Source organism: Pristiophorus japonicus, chromosome 11, assembly GCF_044704955.1.
Source record: "Pristiophorus japonicus isolate sPriJap1 chromosome 11, sPriJap1.hap1, whole genome shotgun sequence".
Lineage (NCBI taxonomy): Eukaryota > Metazoa > Chordata > Chondrichthyes > Pristiophoridae > Pristiophorus > Pristiophorus japonicus.
Genome location: NC_091987.1, coordinates 44,027,972 through 44,042,323, shown reverse-complemented (window position 1 = coordinate 44,042,323; position 14,352 = coordinate 44,027,972). Strand labels below are relative to the sequence as shown.

General features: G+C 42.3%; 1 protein-coding gene across 3 annotated transcripts in view; it reads left to right on the top strand.

The window, feature by feature from the left end:
* pdk3a (pyruvate dehydrogenase kinase, isozyme 3a) overlaps positions 1 to 14,352 on the top strand; it is a 92,235-nt gene that overhangs the window by 18,760 nt on the left and 59,123 nt on the right. The window lies entirely within an intron of this gene.

Here is a 14,352-nt window from a genome sequence, read left to right as displayed (position 1 = left end):
ACGAAGGCAGAATATTATCTGAATGGTGGCAGATTAGGAAAAGGGGAGGTGCAACGAGACCTGGGTGTCATGGTTCATCAGTCATTGAAGGTTGGCATGCAGGTACAACAGGCGGTGAAGAAGGCAAATAGTATGTTGGTCTTCATAGCTAGGGGATTTAAGTATAGGAGCAGGGAGATCTTACTGCAGTTGTACAGGACCTTAGTGAGGCCTCACCTGGAATATTGTGTTCAGTTTTGGTCTCCTAATCTGAGGAAGGATGTTCTTGCTATTGAGGGAGTGCAGCGAATGTTCACCAGACTAATTCCAGGGATGGCAGGACTGTCATATGAGGAGAGACTGGATCAACTGGGCCTTTATTCACTGGAGTTTAGAAGGATGAGAGGGGATCTCATAGAAACGTATAAGATTCTGACGGGACGGGACAAGCTAGATGCGGGAAGAATGTTCCCGTTGTTGGGGAAGTCCAGAACCAGGGGACTTAGTCTTAGGATAAGGGGTAGGCCATTTAGGACTGAGATGAGGAGAAACTTCTTCACTCAGAGTTGTTAACCTGTGGAATTCCTTGCCGCAGAGAGTTGTTGATGCCAGTTCATTGGATATATTTAAGAAGGAGTTAGATATGGCCCTTATGGCTAAGGGGATCAAGGGGTATGGAGAGAAAGCAGGAAAGGGGTACTGAGGGAATGATCAGCCATAATCTTATTGAATGGTGGTGGAGGCTCGAAGGGCCGAATGGCCTACTCCTGCACCTATTTTCTATGTTTCTATGTAACTTAGGCCAGCATATATGGTCACTTGTGGCTGCACAGGAAAACCTTGCGGAGAGTTAAGAAATCAGCGCAGTTAAGTACATTTAAAGCATAAAGCACAAAAATATGCATTCAATAACAAATAAAAAATACAAGGAAGCTGAGAGGACCTGCACCTAGCACCAAGACTTACAAAGCACCAAACAAAGCACAAAAAGTAATGAGCAATTAATTAACAAATAAAAAATGGAAGGAACCCTGCACCTAAACCACCAAGACCATAGTAATAAGCAATCAATCAATAACAAATAAAAAGGTATGCGATCTGTAAGGCCCCGAGGTCGGTGAGTCGGAATCTGAGATTGTGAACTGCCTCAATCCCGGGGGATACCGCTCCGCTCCGCTCCCCGCCAGCCGACACTCCGAGCCCTGCATTATTGGTGAGGAGTAATCACCTGGAGAAATCCTTGTGGATTTAGCTGTCAACAGTTCTTTCTCACTGTGTAGATCTGCTCCCGGTGATATACCCTCAACCTCCTCCTGACTGCAACTCAACTTGCATGCATGTGCAGTTGAAACTCAGAGAAAGCTCAGAATCTCTTTGGCGAACTTAAACTGGGGTCTCAAGAGATCTTGTGCAACCCAGAAAGCAAAATGAAAAATGGACCACATAATCAATCAATCAATAAAAAATAAATAAATAAACAAACACACAAATAAAAAATAGAAGTCCTACCTTCAGCGGGCCGCTGCTGATTGAGCCCATTTGGCCAGGGATAGGGGCGGCGCACTTCGGGCCCCTCCCACACAGCCTGCAGAGCACACGCAGAGATTCTGGGGGCAAGGACCTACTGCACACGCACACACACTCTAGCATGCATGTGCAGTGGTCCTGGTACTGTTTTCACTGCAGTATTGGATAATTTAAATATCCTACAATTGTAAATCTATTGTTATTACATACACACCTCTAATTTTGTCTACAAATTTCATCCACTATTTCCTTACCAGGTTCAATGGTCTGTACTATAATCTCAGTAATCTCTTGCTATTCCTAAACTTAATCCCAAGGGATTCGGTTTGGATTATTTCTCTATCAAAGTACAAGAGTTTAAATATTGTCAAATTAATACCACTGCCAGTGTGCCTTGCTTCCTTTCCCATTCCTCCTGAAAGTTTTATATCCAGATGCATTCAATTGCTGATCCTGACCCACCAGCAGCCACATTTCAGTTACTGCTATTATTAGGAAGGACGTTCTTGCTATTGAGGGAGTGCAGCGAAGGTTCACAGACTGATTCCAGGGATGGCTGGACTGGCATATGAGGAGAGACTGGATCAACCGGGCCTTTCTCCACTGGAGTTCAGAAGGATGAGAGGGGATCTTATAACAACATATCAGATTCTGACGGGACTGGACAGGTTAGATGCGGGAAGAATGTTCCCGATGTTGGGGAAGTCCAGAACCAGGGGACACAGTCTTAGGATAAGGGGTAGGCCATTTAGGACTGAGATGAGGAGAAACTTCTTCACTCAGAGAGTTGTTAACCTGTGGAATTCCCTGCCGCAGAGAGTTGTTGATGCCAGTTCATTGGATATATTCAAGAGGGAGTTAGATATGGCCCTTACGGCTAAAGGGATCAAGGGGTATGGAGAGAAAGCAGGAAAAGGCTACTGAGGGAATGATCAGCCATGATCTTATTGAATGGTGGTGCAGGCTCGAAGGGCCGAATGGCCTACTCCTGCACCTATTTTCTATGTTTCTGTGTCATCATTTGCGATTTTAATCTATGAATCTGGTTGCCCAATTTTGTTATAGTCTGCATTAATATACATGAATTTTAGTTTGGATTTTTTTGGTTTGTTAGTTTTTCAACTTTTTTTGGCTTGCCACATTCTGATTCCTTTTAGATTATCTTGTCCTGTTTAACCTCTTTCTACATTCTTTTTACCCATACGCATAAAAACATATATACCCATCCCTGTCTAAATGTTTGCTTGTAAAAATGCAACTAGACAGAGCTGAACTTCTGATGTTTTCCTTATTTCAAGCAAATAGAATTATCGTGATTAAGAGTTGAATTCCATTATTGTTGTTGGTTGGGCTTGCTTTCTTCTGCTGGCCTTGAAGCGGTTATTCCGATTGTTCGAGCTGACCATGATGACCGCTCCCCTTGCCATACAGTGTTACTGGTGTTTCCATGGTGGTTCCATTGGGCAACCAGTTTCACTCATGTTACACACCATTTTAGCAGATAACCAATAAGCAGTTACCAAGGAAGTAAAGCACGCACAATGATCAAAAAAGCACATTCTGCTTTTCATCTTACCATTTTACGAACAAACGCACAAGTCGAAGTGCACATTTCCAACGATAATGTATATTACTCATTTTTATTTACTAATCAAAAATGAAAATAGCCACATCTGGCTTTCCAATTAGCTACATGTGGCTGGTGGCTAATCTATTGGATAACTGTTAGAGTTTATCGTGGACTAGACCAGTTTTAATGTTGCATATAAATTCATAACCTGTAATTTGATCTTGAGATTTTGTGGGCCTAAAATAAATGTGCATCTTTTTTGAATCTAGTATTCTTTTCTGCAAAAAGCATCAGTTTCTAGGCAAGGGGAGGAGCCCTATCAGAGAAGATATTTACTGTATATTCAATTCCCTATATAATAAAATATCTTCTCGCCCCCCCCCCCCCCACCCCACCCTGCTCCCCAAGCTAAGGAAATCTGGTGATACAAATTGAGTTTGCTGCTTTTTGGCCTCTTGCCTGATCCATTAATAGCCTATGACCGTATTTTGGATTTAGATTAGCAGGCCAGCAGTCTTAAATTCCTGACAAAGGACCTGCAGATTGAATAACTTTTAAGTTCTTAATTAGTCAAAAAAATTGAGTGATAAATTGGCAAACTTCAGTCAAAGGAATATTCTCAGTACTGAAGTAATTTTGAAATAGGAGTCCAGACAAATGCAGATTTCATGTTGAAGAAATGTGGACTTCAGATTCTGCCCGATATAACATTTAATTTGTCGATTAAAGTAACCAATGGCTGGACAATTCCTCACATTATTTTTATAAAAAACCTGGTTTATGACAGGTTGTGTTGAGCAACATATTATGGTGCTGGTGTTGTGTGACTTATTTATTATGTTATGTTATATCAACAAATACAGAATTAATAATGAATCACCTCCTCTGTATTAAAGTAGCTTGAAGAGATGTACCCTGATCACAAAAATGTTCACTAAAAACTGCTATTTGTTCTTCAGTTGGAGGTGCATTAGTTCACCTGTAGATCGTATGTCAGGGTGATGGGATAAGAGTTTCCACTTACTGTTCATTACAAGGTATCAGTTATGGTACAAGAGAAGGTCTAGTGGCAAATTAGAAGGATTGGTTTCTAACCTCTTTATCCCATGGTATCCTACAACTGCTAGTAGTTTCGTTCTTTTTAATGGAATATACCTTTACAATCTTTTTCAATTAAAAGCACCCCACTGTTGCTCTAAAATCCTGTGTGGCAAGTTCTCCTTCCATCTCACCTAGCTTACTCCTCATATTCTAAAATCTGCCCTAATCCAATCTGGAGTTCTACTTTTTGTACTGAGTATTTCTCTTTCTGCTTGGATCTTAAATCTTATGGGGGGCGAAATTCGGGAGCGTCCCATTAGCGTCTCTTTCTACTTTTTAAAAAAAAAATAAAAAATTGGGGGTGCGCTCCAGGATGGAAGTGAAGAAGTGTTAAATCAAGCATTCCAATTCCTTCCTGGAGCGCAAGAGGCCACAGGAGGGACGGTACTTGTGCAGTGCTGCATACTGGGTTGTGCAGCGCTGCCGCATTGAAAGGCTACTTCCCTCCCTTAAAGGGCATTGCTGCAAGCTCTGCAAAATAAAAAGTTACCTGGACCCCAACGGCAGCCATGATCCGGCCCGATCAGCCCAATGCACCGAAGCAGAGTGCTGGGCTGATTGATTGCGGGAAAAGAAGAGCTGCAACAAACCTGAAAGAGAGCAGTTAAACTTTCCAACTTAACTCGACCACCACGCCTTTATCGTCCCCGAAGCACCCGGCCTCCCGATGAATGCCTTTTGCAGCTGCTGGTGTTTTCGCCTGGCGATGCTGCAGGGGGCGGAACCCAAGTTTGGGTCCAGGACGATGCGCACAGCGATGACGTCATGATCTCCGGGCGAAGGCGATCATGTTGCAATGCTATACCACCACCGCAAACCTCCCGCCGAGTATGGCAGGAGTCGATGTTATAGCAGTGCCCGTCGGTACCTGGTTAGCACTCTGTAATCACTTCCCGGAAACGATAACTGGAGGCGCTAAGGAGGCCAGTTTCTAGGCCTATATTTTTGTCATTTCTTCTTTGAATGTGCTCACCTACATTTAGATGATCTACCTGATCAATTCATTACTCATATTACTCATAATCAGATCCAGCAATGCCTCCCTCCTTGTAGGTGTAATAACATACAGCTTGAGGAAGAAGTCCAGTACAGATTTCCCTTTCTCCATTTATTCCCTTTGTCCCAGTCAATAGGTGAATAATTAAAATCTCCCAGAATAAGAATTGTTATTCTTACTCGTGCCTCTAACCTGGCTACAAATCTCCGCTTCCATATCCTTCTCACAATTTGGAGGTCCATAATACACCACTGCTATTGTAATAAGTCCTTTTTTAAAATCTTTGACTGTCATCATCATCGGCAGTCCCTTGGAATCGAGGAAGACTTGCTTCCACGCTTAAAATGAGTCCTTAGGTGGCTGAACAGTCCAATATGAGAGCCACAGTCCCTGTCACAGGTGAGACAGATAGTCGTTGAGAGTAAGGGAGGGTGGGACAGATTTGCCGCATGCTCTTTCCGCTGCCTGCGCTTGATTTCTGCATGCTGTCAGCGATGAGACTCGAGGTGCTCAGCGTCCTCCCAGATGCACTTCCTCCACTTAGAACGGTCTTTGGCGAGGGTGACGGTGGGGATGTTGAACTTTATCAGGGAGGCTTTGAGGGTGTCCTTGTCACGTTTCCTCTGCCCACCTTTGGCTCGTTTGCCATGAAGAAGTCTACTGTTCATGGTCTATGTCTCTGAGCCATACAGGAGGGTGGGTATTCCTACAGCCCTGTAGACCATAAGCTTGGTGGCAGATTTGAGGGCCTGGTCTTCAAACACTCTTTTCCTCGGGTGGCTGAAGGCTGCACTGGCGCACCAGAATCTTTGACTCTGCATCTGCATCAACATTCTGTACAACTTGTAGTCTCTCTTTTACCAATATTGCCAGTCTCCTTTCTTATCTTTTCTATCCCTCCTAAGTATACAGAGTTCTGTTTATTTTCCATTTTTGTCCAGTTTGCAGCTTGGTTTCTGTTAAGACTAGATCTTCTTGTAAAATCATTGTTTTCAGTTCTTCATGTTTATTTTCCATATTTTGCCCATTGCAATAAATGCATTTTAACATTTTTTGCTTTTTTAAACAAAAAAGTATTCCGTTTCTGTTTTTTTAGTATAAACTAGTCCCTAACTTTAATCCAGTTTTATTCCCATTAACAAATGGTTAATTTGATTTGAGACCTCTCTTCCATACTCCTTTTGCTAAATAGTTTTACATGAATATTATTCTCATCTACTTCTCCCTTCACTATTAGCTGAGCCTGATTTTTTATTTTCCCAGCACTCCTCTTCTCCTCCTCCTCCCCCCCCCCCCCCCCCCCGCAATCCCTCCTAACTTAAATGCCTCTTCACTACTCAATTTAACTATTTTGCCAATACATGAGTACCCTCCCTGTGCGGATGTAGCCATCGTTGTTTGTTGGTAATAATATTTGATGACTACCTCACAATTCTGTTTGAGAGCATAATTTGCTCTGTGTGCTCCTGTTCTAACCTTTCCTTCCTATCTTTCCTTGCCCATTGGACTATCACTCATTTCCTATCTCTTCTTGGTGTGAATACCCTCTCCAAATCGTCTCGTCAAAACTTCTTTTTGTCCCTGATGGGTCAAGTTATCTCCATCTTCTTTTAAAGTTCTGAGATTTTGAGCTTGAGCATGAGAGTTAGTGATACTTCCCTGGGTCTATTTGGCAGTCTCATTAGCCCACATAAGAGAGATGGTATGAGGATACATGCTTGTCCAAGTTTTGAGCTACAATTGATTAGAAGAATTATAGACATTGACCCTAACTCTAGGACTCAGCTTCATCTGGATCTGTTTGAGGTTGATATGTGCCAGTGCCTTCTGAAATTTTCAGTGGAGCTTCATGATTCACTGAGTGAAACGCTGACTTGAAATTTACATAAGCACAGAACCATAACTGAGAGAACTCATGTTGGACTGGATTTTGCAGTCAGTGGCGAATGAACGGTGCTCGCCATTCATTGCACTTGCATTTACCCTCAAACTTTGAGCTTTTACACTGCAATTTGTGGGTCTTCGAGAGTCAAAACAGCGTGGCGCCCTCTACAGGGGATCTGGGACCTGTGTGAACAGGGAAAGTTAACACCGTGGCTCCTCAACCAATCAGATTGAAGAATACTTATTGAGGCACGCAGTCTAAACCAGGAAGTAAGTGTAAATTAGAATATTTAATTCAATGCAAAATCATGTACAGAGATCGCAATCAAGACAGGGAAAGAAAGATCCAATTGAGAGAGAGAAAAGACAAAGAAAAAGTTTTTTAAAAAATTATATACATTTTTAAAATATCCAACAGCAATTAAAATCTGAAGGAATGAGACCCCACACTTTTTAAAAGTAAATTTTCAGTGCCAGAGAGGTTTTGGCAGTAATTAAGACATACCACTCCTTTAAAAATTCACTTACACTTGAATGGACAATCCCTAACTTTTTCTGGCATGATTAGTGGGTATCTAGTAGGTAAGTACCGCAACTTCACGCCCTTCATGTATTTGAATGCCGAGTCTCTCGGCGAGGTACTGGTGTAGCAAAACTTGTGGAGGAGCAGGGCAACTCTGGCAACAACCTTTTGATTTCTGCGTTTAGCTGTGCATGAGCGGACGCCAGTAGTTGCTGACCAATTTTTCTTAATAATGGTAAGTGCTGATAGCCTCACCATTATTCTTACTGCAAAATCCAAGCCATAATAGAAGGAAATAGCATTCATATAGCACCGTATCATTAACCTGAGGACATTTCAAAGTGCTGTCAATCAATGACTTTTAAAGTGCAGTCAGGGTTACATGGGTAAATTTAAAAAAAAAACATAAAAGCCAATTGACACAGAGCGCTGTCCCACTAAACAAAGTGAGATGAATGACCAGTAATTTGTTTTGAATAGTATTAGTTGAGGGAGGATGTTGAACAGGACACTGGGAGAACTTCCTGCTATTCAAATAGAACCATGTGATCTCTTGTGCCCACCCATGGTATGGTTGAACATAAGAATAGGAACAGGAGTAGGTCATACGGCCCCTTGAGCCTGCTCCGCCATTCAATAAGATCATGGCTGATCTGATCATGGACTCAGCTCCACTTCCCCGCCCGCTCCCCATGACCTCTTATCGTTTAAGAAACTCTCTATTTCTGTCTTAAATTTATTCAATGTCCCAGCTTCCACAGCTCTCTGAAGCAGAGAATTCCACAGATTTACAACCCTCCTGAGAGAAGAAATTTCTCCTCATCTCTGTTTTAAATGGGCGGCCCCTTATTCTAAGATCATGCCCTCTAGTTCTAGTCTCCCCATCAGTGGAAACATCCTCTCTGCATCCACCTTGTCAAGCCCTCTCATAATCTTATTCGTTTCGATAAGATCACCTCTCATTGTTCTGAATTCCAATAAGTAGAGGCCCAACCTACTCAACCTTTCCTCATAAGTCAACCCCCTCATCTCTGGAATCAACCTAGTGAACCTTCTCTGAACTGCCTCCAAATCAAGTATATCCTTTCGTAAATATGGAAACCAAAACTGCACACAGTATTCCAGGTGTGGCCTCACCAATACCTTATATAGCTGTAGCAAGACTTCCCTGCTTTTATACTCCATCCCCTTTGCAGTAAAGGCCAAGATACCATTGGCCTTCCTGATCACTTGCTGTACCTGCATACTATCCTTTTGTGTTTCATGCACAAGTACCTCCAGGTCCCGCTGTACTGCAACACTTTGCAATCTTTCTCCATTTAAATAATGTTTAATATTTCATTGAAAGATAATGCATCACTCTCTTAGTACTGCACTGATGTCGTCCTAGATTATATAGTCAAATCCTAGAATGGGGTTTGAACCCACAATCTTCCGACTCCGAGGCAAGATTACTACGAGCTGAGCCAAGCTAACCCGCATTGTCACAATGCCATCTGTATTTTAATGTTTGGCAGTAAAGCCAGATTATTGTGTTCTCCTGACTTGACTCAGAAGATCCAGGAGTCTTTGCAGAATGGCATTTGTAAGAATATTAGAGAAAAATACCAATTTGTAGGTTAAACTTCTTTCAAACGGTGAGGAAGGCCACGCCTATGGTAGGGAATCTCACATTATAATGTGTGTTATGCTGAAATGGGGAAACACAATTTGGATAAATGCTTCACAACCCATTTTAGCATAAAACCTGGAATATTCATCTTAACTACATATTACAAAATGTAATTTATTTCTATAGTACTGTACAGTATTAATAATAGCACGTGGCATTAGTTATTTTCACTTTGTAGAGGAAGGAGACAGTTTACTTAAATATTATTTCATGCAGCATTTATTACAGCCACCCCATACTGATGATACAAATCTATAATCTGTTGGGTTATTGTATTAGAATGTTTTTTTTAACAAATCTGATCAGTAAAACCAATGAAATATCTGCACAACACTTGCTGGATTAAAAAGAAAAAGACTTGGATTTATAAAGCACCTTTCACGACCACTGGACGTCTCAAAGCAGCCAATGAAGTAGTACTTTTGGAGTGTGGTCATTGCTGTAATGTAGGAAACGCGGCTGCCAATTTGTGCACAAGTAAGCTCCCACAAACAACAATGTGATAATGACCAGATAATCTGTTTTTTTTGTTATGTTGATTGAGGGTTAAATATTGGTCAGGACACCGGGGATAACGCCCCTGCTCATCTTCGAAATACTGCCATGGGATCTTTTACGTCCCCTTGAGAGAGCAGACGGGACCTCGGTTTAACATCTGATCTGAAAGACGGCACCTCCGACAGTGTAGCACTCCCTCAGCACTGCACTGACAGCCTAGATTTTTTTTTGTACTCTGATCCCTGGAGTGGGACTTGTACCCACAACCTTCTGACTCAGAGGCGAGTGTACTACCCACTGATATGATATTAGTTTGTAGTAAATATTGTACTTTAGTTGCTGTAAACAAACTTGCAGTGAAGCATTGACCTTCAGTACAGTATGGTATTTATGGTGTGATCAGATTACAAATATCACCTTGCCTCTCAGGAATGTGTGCTGTATGTATTCTGGGCTACTTGTGATTGAGAGATGTAGCTACATTAGTGCATCTAATCAGGGAAACATGCAATAGATTTTGGCATAAAATTTGTCATTATTTATACAGTACCTGAGAGGGTTTCTGATGGCTCTGTTCCCAAAACAGGTCTGGGCAAAATTGTTAAATTTTGCATTTGTGTATACTTCATAATCTCTGTTTTTTAAATTATCATTTGAGTTGCAGTTGAGGACTTCATATTAATTTCCATTGGCAACCGTCAAAAGCTGTAAATGCTAAACTTTCTTTGAGATTTCTCATTCAGAGATACAATAACATATTATTGGTTCAATTTGAAAATTTGGGAACATAATTAAATTCAATGTAATCGATGTTGTAATTGTTAAGCTTTCCTCCTAAAATTGTGTTTGTGGAATCTGCTAAATCTGACTGTTGCAAAACAGTTAATTTCACAATTTAAAATAGATTATTGTGTTTCACTGTTAACTTTTACTGCTATCACAAATACCGGGGAACGTAGTAACAGTAAATGAATATTATGGGTGGTGCTATACTTGCAGCCCTCAAACAGATTATCTGGTCATTTATCTTTTTGCTATTTGTAGGACCTTGCTGTCTTCATGTTGGCTGCTGTTTCCCTATACTGTATAACAAGTGTTTGTACTTCAAAAGTAAATTAATTGACTGTCAAAGCTTTGCAATGAATGACACTGAGGAATGTCCTGAGGCTATATAAATTAAAGTTTTTTCTTTTCGTCTTGCACTGTTTATTTTGAAATGGTTCAAACTTTGTGATAAACTCCCATTAAGGTGATTTATATCTCATACTGAGCTAATGTATTGAAAAGCAATTAGGTAATCGACTTTCATGAAAAAGCTAGTTTTAAAAGTGATGGTTTCCGACAGCATAAAGCATCTTTGTGTTATTTTGCATCTATTATGTGTATGTAGTCAGTAGCGCTAACATTTTGAATGGTATATCCATTAACAAATTCATGCTGGCTCTCCTTAACCCATGCCTTTCCAAATGGTTTCCAATAACATCCCCACCACTGGTGTCAGGCTGACTGGGCTGTAGTTACCTGGTTTATCCCTCTACCCTTTCTTGAATAGTGGTATAACATTAGCAATCCTCCAGTCCTCCGGCACTACTCCTTTTTCCAGTGAGGATTAAAATAATGGGCTCAATTTTCCCCAAAGCATTTTTTTGTGTACTTGAAGAGTTATGCCCGATTTTTGGGGGCCGAAGTACGGCAAAAAAAAAATTCTAAGTTTCCCCTTTGGATGTCTTCATTTTGGCCTGGCGTAACCCGACCTTTAGTTTTGGGGGTGGAGCCTTGATCTGCGGCAAAAAGATCGGGCTGCCATGGTAACCAGGGACACGATGCGAGCTGAGGCTGGAAAGTGAAGCATACAGCCAGCTCCCAACACATTGAAAAACACATAGCAGCAACTTACCTCCATCTCTCTCTTTCTCTCTTTCTCTCTCCCTTCCGGTGTGTGAACTGGGGACCAAGAATGGGACTGGACAGCCTTTTGGGAGGGGGGGGTTGGAGGTAAGTTGCTGTTATGTGTTTTTCAATTCTTTCAATGTGTCCGGGCATCTGCTGCGCCGATTTCCTTAACTCTCCGGAAGGTTTTTCTGCAGAGGCCACATACGCTGGCCTAAGCACAACTGGAGTAACTCTCAGCTGGCCAAACTTCCCTAAATGCCCAGAATTGGCATAGGTGGTTGGTTACGCCCCCTTTGGCTGAAAAAAAACTGACCTAAAAAAATTGTAACTAACTGAGTTACACTGGTGCAAATTGATTGGGAAAACTGTGGTCTTTCAACTTAGGCCAAAAAGAGCAGCCTGGTCCAAAAAAACGGTGCAAATCACTAGGGAAAATTGAGCCCATTGTGACCAATGCTACACTATTTTTACCTTTGCTTCTTTCTTCAACCCAGACTGCATTCCATCTGGATCAAGTGACTTAACGCTAATCTTTTTAGTACGTCATCTCTCTGCAGGTGCAACCTCCGAAATCCGGAGTTCCAAAAACCGGAATGTTCCGAAAACGGGACACCGACCAGTATTCTGATCAATTATTCTGTAAATAAACCCCCCGCCCCTCCACCCCACACGCACAGACACACACACACACATACACACACCAAAAAAAATTACAAAACATTCACAAGGCACTTAACTATCAAATCGCTGCAAAAGAATAAAAAAAAAAAATAATTTAACTTAGCTTTTTTTGCAGGTCTTCATACCTACCGCTTTACCAAGGGCTGCAACGCAGGTTTTTCTCGGGCGTTTTATTACTTCCTAACTACGGGTGCGCTGTGAGTCAAAATTTTGGGAGGTCAGATTTCGTTTTCGAAATCCTGAAAACCCCGAAACTCGGCCCAGGGGTTTCCAGATTCGGGACATCTGATTTCTGTTCTGAAATCCGGAAAAACTTAAAAACCAGAATGGCCTCCGTCCCAAGGTTTACGGATTTCGGAGGTTGTACCTGTATTACTATCCTGTCCATTAACTTCCCTCGATTTTAGTGTAACCTTCACATCATCTGCTCCCTTTGTGAAGGCAAATGCAAAGTACTCATTTAATACTTTAACCACTTCCTCTGCCTCTACATGAAGATTTCTCTTTTGGCCTTTAATAGGCTGAACCTTTTCCCCAGCTAACTGCTTACACTTTTTGGCGGGGGAACTTGCCCTCCTCCCCATTTGGAGCAATTAATTTGAATTATTACCACCTGGCGGGAGTCGGAGGAAAAAGACGGGAAACTTGGATCTTTAACTTTGTCACCGCCTCCCAGTGCTTTGGGGCGCTGTTTGAGATGGTGCAGGAGTGGATTTGCGTCAGGAGCAGGATGGTGTCATTCAACGCGACACAGACGTGCCGTGTCACACTGACGCGTAGCAACATCCCACCCCTTCACTGAAAGGGGAGGGATGCTGCAAGGCCTAGTGAGGCTTCCTTGGCGCTAACTGAGCCACCAGAGATGGATTCGGCCGTGCCAGGAGCCCAGCACCCAAGAGAGACTGCCAGGCTGCTTGTTGGCGGCCTGGCTGAACCAGCGGCCGCCATTGTCAGGCTGACAATTATAACAAAATGGCAGCCGCGCCGGTGCGTCCTCCTTTTTAAGGACGGCCGCACCATCCAGCCACTGGCAGCTTCCTGCCTCGCGAAGCTATTGGGGACGCCGACCGACAGCGGCTGCGCTCCCGCGGGGCAATTTCCTCCACTGGGTGGAAAAGAGGTCACTGCCGGTCGGTAAGAGGTCACCGTGTGGCTGACAATGGGTCGGAGCGCAGGTGGGGCGGAAACATCAGGCGCGGCCGTTTCCGCCGCCCATGGCTCGGGGCAATTGCAAATGGGTCACACCATCCACCTGCCCCCGGTCGGAAAGGCTTTATAATGGGCCTTTAAAAAGAGGCAATTTCGGCCCCGATATGTTTATAAAATCTTACAGGGTTCTCTTTAATGTTGACTGCTAATTTTTTCTCGTAACCTCTCTTTGCCTCCCGTATTAACTTTTTCAGTTCTCTCCCGCATTAACTTTTTCAGTTCCCTCCCGTACTTCCCAAAATTTTCCTAGTTACTGAATCTTGCTCCTGACACTTGTCATAAACCTCCTTTTTCTGCTTTATTGTAACTTTTATTTAATTTGTCATCCAGGGCGCATTAGCCTTGGATGCTCTACATTTTCCCTTCAAAGATTATGCCTAGTTTGCACCTGAACTATCTCTGCCCTCCATTGCTCTGTTACTGCTTTACCCTGCAATCGCATTTTCCAATCTACCTGTGCTAGATCCCTTCTTAAATCACTGAAATTATCTCTACCCCAGGTGAGCAGTTTTACTTTTGATATTTTCTAGTCCCTTTCCATAATTACTTTACATGTTGTGGTCACTGTGTTAGATGATCTCCTACTGTAACACACTCCATATGCCCTACTTCATTTTTCAGAACGAAATCCAACACTGCTTCCTTCCTTGTTGGACTGCAGACATAATCATCGAGAAAGTGAAAACGTTTACTTCTGTGCCAATTCATTTACAGTATGGCTGAATGGAATTGTGTTGTCATAATGAAATGACCTCTTGTGCAAGTCACAGTACAATTTAAAAAAAATCTTATTTAGTGCACCTGAAGCAATCAAATGT